Source organism: Castor canadensis, chromosome 19 (genome assembly GCF_047511655.1).
Source record: "Castor canadensis chromosome 19, mCasCan1.hap1v2, whole genome shotgun sequence".
In the NCBI taxonomy this organism is placed as follows: Eukaryota; Metazoa; Chordata; class Mammalia; order Rodentia; family Castoridae; genus Castor; species Castor canadensis.
This window is the reverse complement of record NC_133404.1, coordinates 6,151,545-6,167,264: the sequence shown is the minus strand read 5'-3', so window position 1 is coordinate 6,167,264 and position 15,720 is coordinate 6,151,545. Positions and strand designations below refer to the sequence as shown.

Sequence of the window (15,720 nt, the reverse complement as noted above, 5' to 3'; positions counted from 1 at the left end):
GGGAGGACTGTGGTCTGAGACCAGCCCAGGCAAAAGTTATGGAGACCCCATCTCAATAAACAAGTTGGTTGTGGTGGTTCGAAACTGTAATACCACCTATGCAGGAAGTGCAAGTAGGAGGACTGAGATCTGAGGCTGCCTCAGACAAAAAAGCAAGAGACCTTACCTGAAAAATAACTTAAATCACAAAGGGCCGGGGAGTGGCTCAAGTGGTAGATCACCTGCCTAGCAAGCCCGAGACCCTGAGTTCAGACCCCAATATTGCACCAAAACAGGGCGGGTGGGGAGAGCCTTATCTTTTAAAGATGTACACTGAAATATTCTTGGATAGAATTATACAACATCAAAATGACCCAGGGGTGGAGAACAGCGAGTGGGTGAGGAAGAGGCGAGCCTGGTCAGGAGCTGATGCTTCCCGGTGAAAACATGGGGTTTAACAGTCCACAGCACGGGCTCCCTGTGTCACTCAATAAACCCAGGGGCAGGCGCTCTCTGGGCTCTGAGACTGCCAGCCCCTCCCATGGTACCAGAAGGGGCAATCTACAGCTGACCTTTCCCTGAGGTCCCATGGAGGCTCCCACACCCACAGAAGGGGGACAGCAGGTGAGGACCACTTATAACCTGCCTCTTTTTCCAAAGGTCCAGATTCTACTGTCTCTGCTGTGTGACCCAGGAACCATCACTTTCCCTCTCTGAGCCTCACTGAGGGGAAGAAGTATGAAGACCAACACAGCTGCCCCAAGCCTTGGCCACTGAGGTCCGGGAGGGAAGTCCCAGCGAAGGGTCAGCAGGAAAGCTGACCTCAGGCACAGGCTGAATTACCTGAGTCCTGTGCCTTCTTTGACAAATTTAAATAACATCAGATGCTGTCACCTGCTGAATGCTGGAGTGGGCAGATGACCTGCTGGGCAGCAGGAGGCAGACCTGCTGAGACCGGGTCTGTCCTCAAGAGTCTCCCAGAGAAAGTCATTTCTGTGGCCAGGACGCAGGTGAAGGACCACAGTAATGACTGACACCAGGGCTGACTTTGTGGGCTTTTATGTGCTGGCCCCAGGTCACCAGCTTTGCCCACATCTCTCTCCCTCACCACTGTCTGTCTGCCAGAGGCGGCACAACCATCCTCCTTTAGTGAGGACACTGAGGCTCATGGGGTAGATACTGGAGAAGTCCACCGACAGCTAGGCCCTGACCCAAGGCCCAAGTTCACAGCCAGCAGGACAGAGAGGCCAAGACCCTGCCGGGGCATCCATGAGGGGCCAGCAGCAGAAAGAGTGAGTCTGGGAGCCTGTGGTCCCACTGAAGGAAGGCTCTCAGGCCTCAGTTTCCCCACCTGTGCAATGGGGGCACCAGGGCAAGATGGCAGGAAAGGGGAGGGCAAATGCCTCTGGCTGCAAACAGAGCTGAGGCGCGGCTGGGAGGTAAGTCGGGGGCGGAGGCGAGAGAACGAGACAGATCTCAGCAGGCGCGGCTCAGTGGTGATATTTTTCCTGTTGTATTTTTAGATGGACTACTTTCTCTCCCCTCCCCCTGCCTCAGTAGGCGGAGGAACACAGAAATAGCCTCTGTGCGTGTCTGACTCGGATATAAATAGTGGCACAAACCCGGACACCTGGGGCCTCTCCCACTCACTGCCCTGAGCAGGGACAGAAGGGACAGGGGTGGTCCCTTCCTCCTGTCCAGTTGCCACCAGGTCTGTGCAGCCCCACCAGGTGCCCAGCCCTGGCCTAACACACGTGCACACACACACACGTGCACACACACACATGCACACACGTGCGCGCACACACACATGCGCACACGCACGTGCACACACACGTGCACGCACACACACGTGCACACACACAGGCCCACAAGGCTGGGGCCTCCCTGCATGGACCCCCTCACTGGGCCTTGGGTAGGGGGGCATCCAAACGGCCTGACTCAAGGAGCACATGGGCAAAGAGACCACAGACCTGTGACAGGAAGACACCCCGTGAACTTGGGGCCCCCTCAGATCTGGGTACCTTGACCTTTCTAGCACATGCCCTCAAGTGTGTCTGCCTGGTCCTCGTTGTTCAGATGGCAAAACTGGACGGCGGGACTAGCCAAAGGTTGCCAACCCATCTGTAGCAAAGCCGCTTTCTAACTTAGCCCTCCCTGAGCTCAGTTTCCTCATCTGTAAAGTGGGGATAAAGCCAGAAGAAATTCATGGGCCGTTGTGGGGGATGGGATGAGGTGAGCCCATGACAGCCCTCATGGTGGGCTTCCATAACCCGGGGTGGTAAGTACCTCCTGCCTCCCTGCCGGTGCCCCCTCCTGGGCAGGGGTACCTGCCTCATGGCCCCGGTTGCTCCTTCCCCTCACAGCCTACTCTGGCCAGATCACCCAAACTCAGCCTTCAGGGGTGTCAGCAGAGGTCCTGACCCCATCCAGAGGCCCCATTGCAGTGAAGATGGGTGGGGAGAACGCTTGCCTTCTTCCAGTGTTCCCCTCTCCCTGGTGGGAACCTCCGCCATGGGGCTTTGCAACAAACCAAAGGGCAGCCCCCAGAAGGAGAGGAGGCGGCTCCACAAAGCAGGTCTCTTTGGGAAAGATCCCCGGGTCGGGGCTGTGTCTCCTCCCTCACATCTGGCCTCTTCCTGCTGCCAGCATGGCACAGATGGCCAGCCATGTCTGCAGGTGATAGGTCCTGCCCGGGTGTAGGCTCCAGGCAGCTGCCTTTCCCATTGCCTGTCAGTGGGATTAATGCTAAGCCCCCAGAGAAGCCCATTCATCACAGCCACGCCTGGAGCTAGTGGCCAGAGCAGGAGGCCTGCACCACGGCCTCAGAGCACACCCAGTTCCCAGCCAGGCCAGAGCCCCAAGCCTTGGCCACTGAGGGCTGGGAGGGAAGTCCCAGCGAAGGGTCTGAGTGATGGCAAAGGGCTCCCTGCAGCCTCCACACCTCTTCCCTACCCTCCTCCCAGGCTCCAGGGAAGGGCAGCTCCAGCCCCAGCTTTGGGGCTTTCTTGTCCACTCCCTCCCAGCTGTGTGACCTCAGGTAGGCCTCACCCTCTGTGGGTCCCTGTCCCCTCCTGTGTGCCATACTAATCCCTTGTTAGCCCTTGTCTAACCCTGCTTAGAATGTAACAGAATATAAATGACAGGCCTTTCCCTTTCTACTGAGTCTAGACTTCCCAGGTTCAAATCCTCCTTCTGCCTCTTACAGACTGTGTACTTTGGGCAAGTTGCTTAACCCCTCTGTGCTTTAGTTCCTTCTGTAAAAATAGATCATGGGGTGTGAGGACTAAATAACTGGCTGTAAAATCATCCCAACAGCACCTGGCACCCAGCAAGCACTGTGGAAGCCTGCACCCTTGTCACCATCGGCATGTCACTGTGTTACAGGGCTGTTTTGAGTCTGGACTTGGTCAAGTACATGTAAGGTCTTCTGAAAACTGGAAAGCCCACCCCCCATGATTGCTGAATGTCCGTTCTCTCTGTCCCTCCTTCCCTGAAAGGCTTTACAGAGCCCCCTACCCACCCCTGAGCCCAGGTGGCACTGGGTGGGAGCAAAGGAAACTCCACTTGCCTTTGAGGGGTTCAGGGTCAGTGAGGAGGTGAGGCTGGTTCACCCAGGTCAGCAAGCACCTGCAGGGTTGGAGGGGATTCAACCAAAGGCTGAGAGCCCTCAAGGCCAGGTCCAGGCAGCAGGGCCATGAGCAGGCAGTGAGGAGACACAGAGGCTCTTGACAAGGGGAGGAGAGCTGGCTGCAGGCCCAGCCTGCAGCCACGCAAACCCACCTGGGCAGGAGAACCAGAGCCGGGGCCACAGCATCAGAAGACAGGCCCAGTGTGACCCCACAGCCCTGGCCAGAGGGTCCCGTGCCAGGGTCCCAGAGTCACCCTGTGCTGGAAGAGGCAGCTCCCACCTGGAGCCAGCCAGACCCCTGAAGCAGGGCCCACTTTGCACTGGGCTTGCCTCCCGGGGCCCAAGGCCAAGTTCAAGGACCAGATGACACAGCACTCACTCGGAGGGTCCCTGCTCCACTCTACCCAAGGACTCCAGGTTCCCTGTCCCCAATCCAGGCTGCAGCATAAACCTTGTGTCACCACTGGCCAGGCTACCAGGGAGTGGGTGTCCCTTTCCCCAAAACCCTTCCTCCTGGGAAGCTCACTCCTTCTCAGGGACTCTGTGCTGCTTCGCTTCTGTGGACCGTGTGACTATAACTTCTATTTCCCTTTTCACTCTGACTACCAGGAAGCAGAAGGCCAAATATTCAGGCTCCCAGAGACTTTTCTATCAAATTCTATTCTCCCCTGTCTTGGATTATGTCTGTTTTAGTGTCACACATACACTTGCAAGCCCTCACAAATACATGATGGAATAAATGTACATAATATATGTGTTACTAAATACATACTGACGTGTAAAATGTCAACCACTCATCATCTCCTTCCCTCCTCAGCTCAGCCCGCCCTGCACATTGTCCCTCAGACACTGGGAAATCCAAGGCCTGATGCTCAGGACAGGACTTTGGGGGAGGGGGGGGGACTGGTGGGGAAGCTGCAGCAGGCTCCATCCCTGTCCCTGTTGGCTCTGTGTCCAGCTGAACATAGGAGCACGGAGGACCCCTGCTCTCACCCCAGAACATTCTACAGCACTGCAAGTAACAACTTTGACTAGAAGTCAGAGTGCCTGTTCCACATCAGGCCTCACCGGGGCCAGCCCAGGGACACTCTGCTTGCTCCTTGCTGAGGTTTGAATGTGACCCCCAATATGCATATGTTGGCTTCTTAGCCCCACACGACAGTGCTGAGAGGTGGGGGGCAGGGGGGGCCTTAGAGAAAGCAGGTCCTGGGCTGTGCCCTCACGACAGGATTCACACGGTTACCCCCGGAGTGGGCTCCTCATCAACTCAGTGAGTTTGCCATAAAGGCAAATTCCAGGAGTCATTACTCCCATTTCCTATATGGGGACAGGAAATCTTTCTCCCTCTTTTCCCCACTTCACCCTACTTTTAGCCTGGTGTGCTAAATTCCTTTCCTGATAAACTTTACCAGTACTTTCACAAAAATAAGAAAGCAAACTCTGATCTTTCTCTCTCTCTCTCTCTCCCCATATATATATATATACACACACACACACACACACATATATCTTCTCTCTGTCTTTTCTCTCCTTTTCCCTCTCTGTTTCTCTGTTTCTGTCTCTCTGTCTCTCGTCCCCTCCTCCCTCCCTCCCTCCCATCATGACAGGGCATGGTCCTCCCCAAATTCAGGACCCTCCACCTGGGACTTCCCAGTCTCCAGAACTGTAAGAAATAAATTTCTTTTCTTTATAAAGAAAGAGTCTCTGGCATTCTGCTACAGTACCACTAACGGACTGATACAGAAAATTGGTACTAGAGAGATGGGGTGTTGCTCCAACAAAATCTGGAAGTGGCCTCAAAACTGGGAAGTGGGCAGAAGCTGGACAGGTTGGAGGGACAGGCCAGGAAAAGTCTGTGTTGCTGTGAACAGAGAATCAAGGTGGCTCTGGGAAGGGCTCGGAGGAGGACAGGAGAACATCTTGAGAGATCACTAAAGCAGTCGTGCCCAGGATGATGCAGAAAGGTGGCGACCACCTCCCTGAGGGACACAAGGAAGAAGGTGCTGGAAACTGGGGTAAAGGCCATCCCTGTTACACAAATACAAAGAACATGTGGAACTGTGTCCTAGGACTTCGTGGAAGGCCAAGCTTAAGAACTATGAACTAGGGCGAGACAGCAGTGACTCACGCCTGTAATCCTAGCTACTCAGGAGACCAGGAGGATCACGGTTCAAAGCCAGCCCCGGGCAAATAGTTCACAAGACCCTATCTAAAAAAAAAAAACCCATCACCAAAAAGGGCTGGTGGAGCGACTCAACAGGAAAGAGCACCTGTCTAGCAAGCATGAGGCCCTGAGTTCAAACCCCAGTGCCACCAAAAAAACTTTGAAAAAGTGATGAACTAGGACATGTGGCAGGAGAACTGTCTGAGCAGCAGAGCCTCCGACGTGCTGTGTGGCTTCTTTCAGCTGCGCACAGGAACACGAGCGAGGGGAGAGGTGGTTTAAAGACAAAACTGATCATTCAAAGGGAAGCTGAAAGTAAAAATTTTGAAAAGCTTCAGCCCAGCATGGAAAGAATGAAAAGGCGTGTCGGGAAGAGAGGGCTAAGGGTGCCACCAAGCGACTGCTGGGTACAAAGACCACTGTGGACAGAGGGAGGCCAGGGTCCGTCCATGGAGACAATGGGAGGATGACCAGGAGGCATTCTGGGATTCTCAAGGAGGGGTGAGGCTTTCAGAGAGGCCCCTATAGGAACCCAGACTTTACAGCCCTGCGTCACCTTAGGACACTGCTTCCCAAACGCCAGCACAGTGCTCCTGACTGCCCCGCCTCTGCCACTCCAGAAGGCAGAAGCTACAAACCTTGGCACTCACCTGGGGACGATTCTGCAGGCTTGGAGAATGCAAAAAGCCATGGGCCACGGGGGCTCCCTGCCTAGATCTGGACGGATATTGCAGAGAGACCCCATTAGGTCAATGCCTGCCAGAGCGGTGGAAGTAGGGCAGTCCGCAAGGCCCCCAGAACTGCAGGACCACCAGTGCATAGCTAGCTTCAGTCCAGGGGAGCTTGAAGGCCCAAGATGTGGGATGTGAAGTCAAAATTATTCTCCAGCTTTAAAATGTAATGTAGAGTGTGTGTGGGGGGATGGGTACTGGAGTTTAAATTCAGGGCCTCGTGCTTGCTAGGCAGGTGCTCTACCACTTGAGTTAAACCCCCAGCCCTTTTTACTTTAGTTATTTTTCAGAAAGGGTCTTGTGCTTTTGCCCAGATCGGCCTCTGACTGAGGTTCTCCTATTTCTGCCTCCTGAGTAGCTGGGATTATAGGTATGAGCCGCCGCGCCCCGCTAAGATGTAATGTTGATTTCCCTGCTGCTTTGGGGACCAGTTACCCCTTTCTTCTGGCCAATTTCTCCTTTTGGCAAGGGAACATCTGTGCCATGCCTCTCCCACCACTGCATCTTGGAAATAGATCACTTGCTTGGTCTCACAGGCCCACAGCAGGGGGTGGGGTTGCCTCAGGACGAATCATGCTGACTCTCACCCTTCTCTGGCTCAAAGGAGATGCTACACTTTGCACTATGGAGCTGGTGCTGGGCACTTAACACTTGGGCGCTCTTGGGATGCAGTGAATGTATTTTGCATGTGAGAAGGACATAAATCATGGGGGGCTAGGGCGGAATGCTATGGCTTGAATGTGTTCCCACAGTTCTGGTGCTGGGGACAGTGCTGGGAGATGGGACCGTTGGGAGGGGAGCAAGCCAGGAAGGCTTGGCCCTTGAGATGGACTCACGTTACCACAGGAGTGGGCTCACTCTGGCGAGAGTGGGCGTGTTATAAAAGTGAGTTAGGGCTCCTCTTCCCTCGCCCACATGAGGGCTCCCTTGCCCTTCCGTCTTCCCCCATGGGATGATGTCAGCAATTATTTCTCTTCTTTATAAACTGCCTACTCTCTGGTGCTCCATTGTTACATCACTACGTGGATCAAGGCAAAGGGGACGCGACTGTCATTTTTCCTTTACAGATGGGGAAACTGAGGCACAGAGAATTTAAGTAATCTATCTGAGGTCACACAGCTGGGAAATACTGGGCTTCACACCAAGCTGTGCCATGCCACAAACCAGCTACCCATACTGCCTTGGGGACTCAGGCAGTAGGGGTCAGAGGGCTAGAGGGGTTCACATGACATCCAGGCCCAGATCTTGTGTCCCGACACTGGCTGACCCTGCCTCTCGTTCAGGCTGACCCAGCTCTCCACCTTCCCAGCCGCATCAGCAGGCACCAGGCCCAGAGTGGGACAGGACATGTTTACGCCACAAGCAGCAATGGGGACACAGGAAGGCAAAGAGGGTCCCCAGGCATCCCGGAGTAGAAGAGCAGGGGGAGAATCACTGGACTCTGACATCAGACTGGACTCACCTTCCACACCTGTAACATGGGGAACAGGAAGGGCCAGCTGGCATGTCCGGCTGGGTGATGTGTATCCAATGCCTCTCTTGGGCCTGGCCACAGCAAGGCTGGAAATGGTGGCTGAACCAAGGTCCTGACTCCTCCGGACTTTGAGCAGGTGTCGTGAGACTGCCCACTGAGCAAAGCCAGAGCTGGGCCCCAGAAGAGCCCCTCAACCACCCAGGTTGGCTGTGTGACCTTGGGCAGGTCACTGTACCCCTCTGGCCTCAATTTCCTCTGCAGCAGGATGAAGACAGCAGAAGAACAACCATTTGCCATGCTTGACAGACAATGTCTTCGCCACAATTATTCTTATCAACCTAGGACATCTTCCAGCCACCCTCCCCCAGGGTGTCCCTCCCTTCCTGGTTGCCAGTCTGGGGATTGGGGGCTGGACAGAATCACAGGAAGCATATGTGTTAAACAGGTGGGGCTCAGGCACCAGGTTCCAATGCGGGAGCCACCCAGGGCCTGTACTGTCGGGACAGGAGACAGCAGCCCATGTTCCAGGGTCCCAGACCATCATGCTAGGGGGCGGGGGCGTCAACACACAGACGCACACACAGGTACATCCAGGTCCATGTGGGGCCCCAGTTGGGACAGCCAGAGCTGGCCACAAAGCCACACCCATTCCAAGTGCCCTGAGTCCTTCTAGGAAACAGGACTCAGTGGGTTCAGTCTCAGATCTGCCACTTCCACCGATGTGGCCTCCACTGTCCACAGGAAGCGCACAGGTGTGTAGCATCCCTCTCTGCACAAGGAACAAATGACACTCTGTGCATGGAGACCCCTCGTGTGACACAGCCATCCCTGTCCCCTCTTTTCCTCATCCCTGCCTCTCCTCCACAGGCCAGGCCTCTCTGCCCCACCCCGGCATCACACAGTGCCTGAAAGGCACCCTCCTCGTTTCCTCCCAGCTTGGAGACTTCAGCCTCCATTCCACCCTAGTGGCTGAGGACACCAGAATGTGAAGCAGGGACACGCTCTCTCCAACCTCACGCCCAGGTCCCTCCCGCCCAGCATCGCCCCTGGCAGCTTCAGTAATTCCTTCCCAGAGGAAGCAGGAGAGACCCAAGTCACCTCCCCCACCAAAACCACAGGTCCCAGTGCAGGGACCCGAACATCACTCACTACAGTCTGCACTGGCCCTGCTGCTGAGGGAGCCACCAGCAGCAACCCTGGTAGTGACAGCAACTCCACTGACGGGGGGGCCCCCACCACGTACATCACCTCATCTGCTCCCCAACACCCCCAAACGAGGAAGTGACTGCAGTGCCCAGTCTAGAAGGGAGGTGACTAAAGCACAGAGAAGCTAGGAAATTTGCCAAGGTCACACAGCTTCCAAGTGGAGATAACAGCACCTACCCAGTCTGGCTCAGAACCTCTGTGCTGTGTTGCTCAGAAAACCAGGACTAAGGTCTGGCCGGAGAAGGGAGAAAGACAATGAGGGTCCCCCTCTGGGATGGGCTAACTGAGGTGAAAACCAAAAAAGACAGCAGCATTTTGAAGCAGACACCTTCGAAGCTTTTACAGCTAAAAATGTAGGGCGCAAGCCTGACGCCCACCCCCGTCGTTCTGTTCCTGTTCTAGAAGGGAGGGGCGCCTCTAGCTTGGGTCAGCAGCTCAGGCCCACATGGGCGGTCACACCAGTGAAATCGAACAGTGACGATGGGGTGACGATGGTGCCCAGCAAACCCACCCATCCAAGGCAAGGCCCTTGCCCCAGGCCTCCTGGGCTGAGCTGAGTGGACCCAGCTCCCTTCTGGTCCGCTCAGAAAGATGCCCACCCCATGGGGCCAGGCATGGCCTCATGAGCCCAAGGTAGAACATCCAAGGCTGGCACCACCTCTGCCCGGTCCGTCTGGCACACACCTCATGTGACTTGTGACTCCTGTCCTGTCCTGCTCCTCCTGTAAACAGTTCCCAGATTTGCATCAGGCCCCCTTGCCAGGCTGCCTGGCCCCAGCACACACTCAGGCTCTGCTATCCCAGACTTCTCAGGCCATCCCACGAGTCACAACCAACCAGGCGTGCTTAGAAGCCAGATATGGGTGTGCAAACTGACAGCCCCTCCCACTACCACGTCAGCCTGGGGATTCGAACCTGCCCCTTCCGCTCACCCCTCAACAGCATCCCTGCCTCTGACTGTGTTTGTGAGCTCCCTGAGTCACCTGCTCATTCCCACCTGTTTCCAGCCCTCCCTGTGTGCAGGGGCCACCCTGTGACTTCTGGGCCCTGCCTGGGACAAGTGTCTGAGCTGCACCAAGAGGGGCCAAGCTGCTCAGCCTGCCCAGGGAGGGCCGTGAGGGTGGTTCCTGCCTATGGTGGCTTCGCAGGGAAGGCACCGTCCAGCAGGGGCGCTGTCAGGGCCCAGGTGCAGGGACCAGGGAAGCAGGTAATGTCAAGAAGAACTGACGGGGGTCACAGAGGGATCTCAAGAGACCTGGCCAAGTGGCTCCCTTTCACAGTCCTGTTGGCTGTGGCCTGCTGGTCTACACAGGCATCACCACCGGTCTGACAGCCCCCAGGGCCCACTCTATGCCATGGCTCCTGGGGCCTGGCCAGAAGACATGGCAGCCTCCCACCATGTCCTTCTCCTCAGGAGGCCCAAGGTGCAGGTCTGAGTAGACCACGGGACCTGAGTGGGGACCCCGATCAAAGCATCCTCATCGCCACGAGGGTCTGTCCCCACCTACCAGTTGGGCTTCCTCACTTCTAAGGAAGGAACAAAACCCACTCCCTCTCCTGGATTGTTGTTGCTAAGATTAATGAGCTAATTATGGTATGAAAAAGGTTTCTTGGAGACTTAAAAGAGGTGATCAAGCATGGAAAATTAATAACAATTAATGCCCCTACTCCAAGCAGGCCACCTGGATTGGATCCACAGAGCCAGTATCTCACCTTTGGAACAAGGCCCTCCTTGTAGGGGGGCTCAGTTGCCAAGGACTGCATTTCTCCTCTGAGTCCCAGAATCCTTCAGACTCCAAGCCTCTGCTGCTTAATAAATGTGCCTTTTCATATTTATTGAGCACCAACTGTGTACATGCTTTTTGACACCCAGGAGGATACACTGTGAGGCGCCCCCTTTTACAGATGAGAAAGGGGGCACCATCACACAGAACCTGGCCCTGTGCTGCAGGACAGGGGATGATGACAGCTTGACCCTCAAAGCCCCCCACAGCTCCCATCCCTAGTGTCTGCAGGTTTGGAGCCAGGCCACCTCCCCACTGCTCCCTCCTGTGTGAGGGGGCGAGGCTGACTCAGCAGACACACTGAGACCCCCGATGCCAAATTCAACCCTGAAGCCCCCACCGGAGTCACCTTCATGCCAAGATTCCCTGGAAGAGAGGTCAGGAGTCCCCAGAAGCTGAAGGGAGGGAAAGTGGGCAGAAGACAGCACGTCCGCCCCAAGACCTGCTGGGTCCACCTTGCCCTTGCCCCACAGGGTTCACCAGGTGTCTCCAATATGCAAATTGATCCGAGCCAGGCTCACAAGGCCAGCTCCCAACCACCAAAGCAGGCCCAGACTGACTGGGTGTCCTGGTCTGTCACCACAAGCAGCCCAGCTCACCTGGGTGCTCCTAGCTTTGCTCCCTCCATAACGAGGGGCCTCACTGCTGGCTGATGCCGGGGCTGGGCACCCACAATTCCCAGCAGCTGCTCCCATAACCCTGACCTTGCAGACCAAGAAGCCACCTTCTTCCCCCAGAGCTGGTCCCCAGTCCCCTTCACAGGATGCCTCAGCAGCACTCCAGGAACCTGGGCTTCAGCAGATGGAAGAGAAGGGGTGGCAGGGGGCCCCTGGAAACTCCCATGCACCCCTTCAGCCCCACCTCATCACCAGCACAAACAGCAGCTGCTCACCTCACTCAGGCAGGGCTTGGGGCTCCAAAGTGGAGAACCTGCAGAGACAGTAAGGAAGAGAACGGTCAGATGGAGGCCCACTGACCTGTCCCACTCTTGATCCCACCCAAGTCTGTGCCCTAGGGCAGGTGGAGCAGGAGACAACCTGGACCCTGCTCTCCAGGAGCTCCCGAGCAGCCCAAAGATGCCAGGCTCATTCTGCAGAGTGAAGATGGCATCTTCAGCAAGCAAGTGGCAGAGCCACAACTGGCTGGGATGGGAGGGGCTCCCCGAGGCTCCACATGGGCCCCAAGATATGCAAGCCAGACCAGGGGAGCAGCCCCCTACCCACCTGTGTCTGTCCACAGCTGAAGTGATGGCTCTCGGGCCCCCAGACACACAGGGCTGGGCATCACAGCCTCTCTCTGGGGCCAGGTGTGATCAGTGGTCCAGAAGAGTCCAGAGGATCTGGCAGGAAGGTAGCACCCAGGTCCCCCCCCTCCGTGTTGGCCTGGCCCCTTGATCTGGCCCAATCTCAGCTTTGTCACTGTCTCACCCTGTGACTCTGGAATGGTCCTTTCCCCCCACTGCCTCGATTTCCCCATCTGTACAAATAGGTGTATCATTACAAACACAGCGTGCTACCACCCTGACCAGTAATTCTGGGGTGGGCCTGGGGTCTTCATTTCCAACAGGCTTCCAGGGCTGCTGAATTTGTAATCCCACATTAAGAACTGCTGACTCTGAACCTGTGTCCAGCCTGCAAAGTACATAGGTCACATCCTGGAGGAGTTCACAGGCTAACTGGGGGTACATGCACACACACACACACACACACACACACACCTGATTCAAAGCAGCCACAGCAAGAAATGTGGCTTTTAAATACTTAGGAGATCTGACAGGTGGGCTGTGTGCTGGTGCAGTCATGGAAGGCTTCCTGGAAGAGGTGAAAACTTAAATTACCCTTTTTACAGTATTATTGTCTTACTATACAAGTGTAGTGATGCACGAAAGTGTTCTCTTTGTAAAAGCTTCAGATACAGGATGCAAACACACTCCCAGTTACCTCTCCAGCGGTACTGACCTCCATCGTTTGGGGTGAAAGCTGTGCATTGTACACAGTACAGTGCCATGGAGAGGTACACAGGCACACGGGGTATACACCAGAGAGCATGCCGTGGAACTGCATTCCTCACTTAGACCTTTCCATGTCTGGAGAAGGTAACGATCGCTGCCTGTATTCACCAAGTACCCACATGTGCCAGACACAGGGTTGAGCACTTGACCTATTAAACAGCTAGCTAAGTAAAACGCCCCGAAGATGGCTGCTGTTCTGATCTTGCTTTCGCAGAGGAGGAAACCCAGGTGACGAATGGCAGTCAGTAGAGCTGCCCCAGAGCTCCTGGTCAGGGAGCAAGGGAGACAAAAAGGGACCCAGGCCACTGCTCAGAGCGTGGGTGAGCTCCGCACGGTGCAACACTGCGCTCCTCCACACGGGGGCGCTCGCCTGCTAAACAGGCCCCCCCCACCCCCCCACTCATCAGTGCTTAGGGTTTCCAATTTTTTTACTTCAAACATTGCTGGAGGAAGAAAAAAAACAAAAACCCTCCCTGTTTGTCACATGGGCAAGCACTTCTCGAGGTGCATTCCTAACGTATAGGCAGAGGAGTCCCGACATTTTTTTGGCAATACTGAGATTTGAACTCAGGGCCTTGTGCTTGCAAGGTAGGCGCTCTACTACTTGAGCCACTCTGCGAGTCCTAGATATCTTTTTTTGTGTGTGTGGTACTGGGTTTTGAACTCAGGGCCTACACCTTGAGCCATTCCATCAGTCCATTTTTGTGATGGAGTATTTTTGAGATAGGGTCTCTCAAACTATTTGCCTAGGGTGGCTTCAAACCGCGATCCTCCTGATCTCTGCCTCCTGAGTAGCCAGGATTCCAGGCGTGAGTCACTGGCACCTGGCTCCTAGGCATCTTAAATGTTGATACTTCCTGCCAAAATGCTCTCCGAGAACATCTGTGCTGATGGGTCACCATCCATTCCTCCACGGGAGCTCCTCTTTATGCACATGTTTAATCATTTTTAGCAGTAATAGGCCAGGGATTGAACTCACGGCCTCACGCTTGCTAAGCAGGCACTCTACCACTTGAGCCACGCCCCCAGTCCTCTTGCTTTTAGTTTCTTTTTCAGATAGGGTCTTGCTAACTTCGCCTGAGCTGGCCTCAGATTGTGATCCTCCTGTCTCCACCTCCTTAGTAGCTGGGATTACAGGTGTCATGCCACCACTCCCAGCCTAGGGTGTAGCTCCCATTTATTGAACCTCTATTATACACCAGATCCAGTGACATCTCGGATGTCACCTCCACTTTGCAGAAGAGGAAACTGAGGCAAGGTTACGTTACTTTCCAAGGTCTCAAAGCATTTTAATCTGTGTCGATATCATGAAGAGAAGATGGAGAGACAGGAAAGAAAGGAAGGAAGGGAGTGAAATTCCATTTTTCTGCTCCTCCTTAATAGCAAAATCCAAGAGCTGTTGTTACTGTTTCACAACCTCCCCACCCCTCCAAGTTGGGCCTCTGTCCTTGCCATGCCACAAGACTGCTCTTATCGAGAAGCTCAGAAAGTTCAGCTTTACTGCCCCAGAGGTCATCATCCCCTGTGCCCTGGTCCCCAAGTTCTCAGCAGCATCTGAGATGGCTAATTGCTTTCTCCACCAGGACACACTCTCTCTGGGCTCCCAGGACCGGCCTACCCCTGGTCATCCTCCCATGCCCTCCTCCCTCTCATCCGACTGCAAACATCCAAGCCCCCCTGCCTTCCCTCTCTCCTGTCTACACCTTCTTTGGCTGGCCTCAGCTGCTCTGTGGCTTTAAATCCTAGCTCTGCCCCCGGCTCACTCTCTGTTACCAGCCCTGACTCCCTCCCGAGCCCCAGCTCCTGGATCGCAGGCCAATCTGTCACCTCCACTTGCTCACCTCACAACCTCCATTTGTATCCCCAGTTACATCTCCCTCAGCATTGACTCCTCTTTCTCCTTCATCCCACAGCCAAGCCACCAGTCAGCGCTGTCAGCCTGGCCCCCAAAACACACCCAGAACCCAACTCCACCCCACCCCTGCCCTGGCCAGCTCTCTCCTGCATTCTCCTGCTCCCGCCCTGGGCCCAAACCAACACAGCACCAAGAGGAAGGCACAGATCAGGCCCTGATGTCCCCCCACACACACACACAGACTCCTCCCAGTGCCTCTGAGGCCCTACCTGCCTCTCGAACTCACCTCCCACCCTCCCACCACCGTCACCTCCCCTCGGCCCTGATTGACTCTGGCTTTGTCCATGTCGCTCCTGCTGTCAGAGTTCTCCCCACAACACACTTCCTACATTCCACTCTTAGAGGGCCTCCTTCCCCCCCCACACACCCATAAGTAACATGCCACATGTGACTTCAAGCCACCTGACACCATGCTGCCTATGTATGTGTGGCCTTGTGCCTTGTCTGTCTCCTCATCTTAACCCAGACCCCATCAGGCAGGGCAGAACAAGGTCCACGTGCTCACCTCTATATTGTTTCACCTCTGTGCTATATGCTTTGCTTGGTGCTCGGTGCTTAGGAACTGTTTGTTGAATGAATGACTGACTGAATGAATGTGTGAGTAAATGGACAGAGCCAGCTCTACTTGGCTCCAAATCCTGTGTGCTTACTCCATACAGAAGCTGTGCAAAGGAGCAGGAAGGAGCTTGAGGACACGTCCAGTGAGGCAAGACACTGGCCACAAAATGAAGCAAGGCCAGTTGGAGCAACGGGTGTCCACTGGACACTGCTGGGTCCTAAGGTGTTCCTGAGAGATGCTGGGCCCAGCAGCCCCTATCCAGGGGG

The 15,720-nt window shown here is 55.2% G+C and overlaps 1 protein-coding gene across 15 annotated transcripts in view; it reads right to left on the bottom strand.

Moving 5' to 3' along the window:
- Window positions 1-15,720, bottom strand: part of Lingo1 (leucine rich repeat and Ig domain containing 1) — a 188,637-nt gene that overhangs the window by 100,943 nt on the left and 71,974 nt on the right. For 11 of the 15 annotated variants that reach the window (XR_012444043.1, XR_012444044.1, XR_012444042.1 and 8 more), the window contains exon 3: window positions 11,862-11,899. The exons of 1 other annotated variant lie outside the window; for it this stretch is intronic. The gene's annotated coding sequence lies outside the window, so the exon portion shown is untranslated. Of the gene's footprint in view, window positions 1-11,861; window positions 11,900-12,192; window positions 12,597-12,686; window positions 12,781-15,720 lie in introns of those variants that run through there. 3 more of the 15 variants (XM_074062006.1, XM_074062005.1, XM_074062008.1) reach the window with 2 other exon arrangements.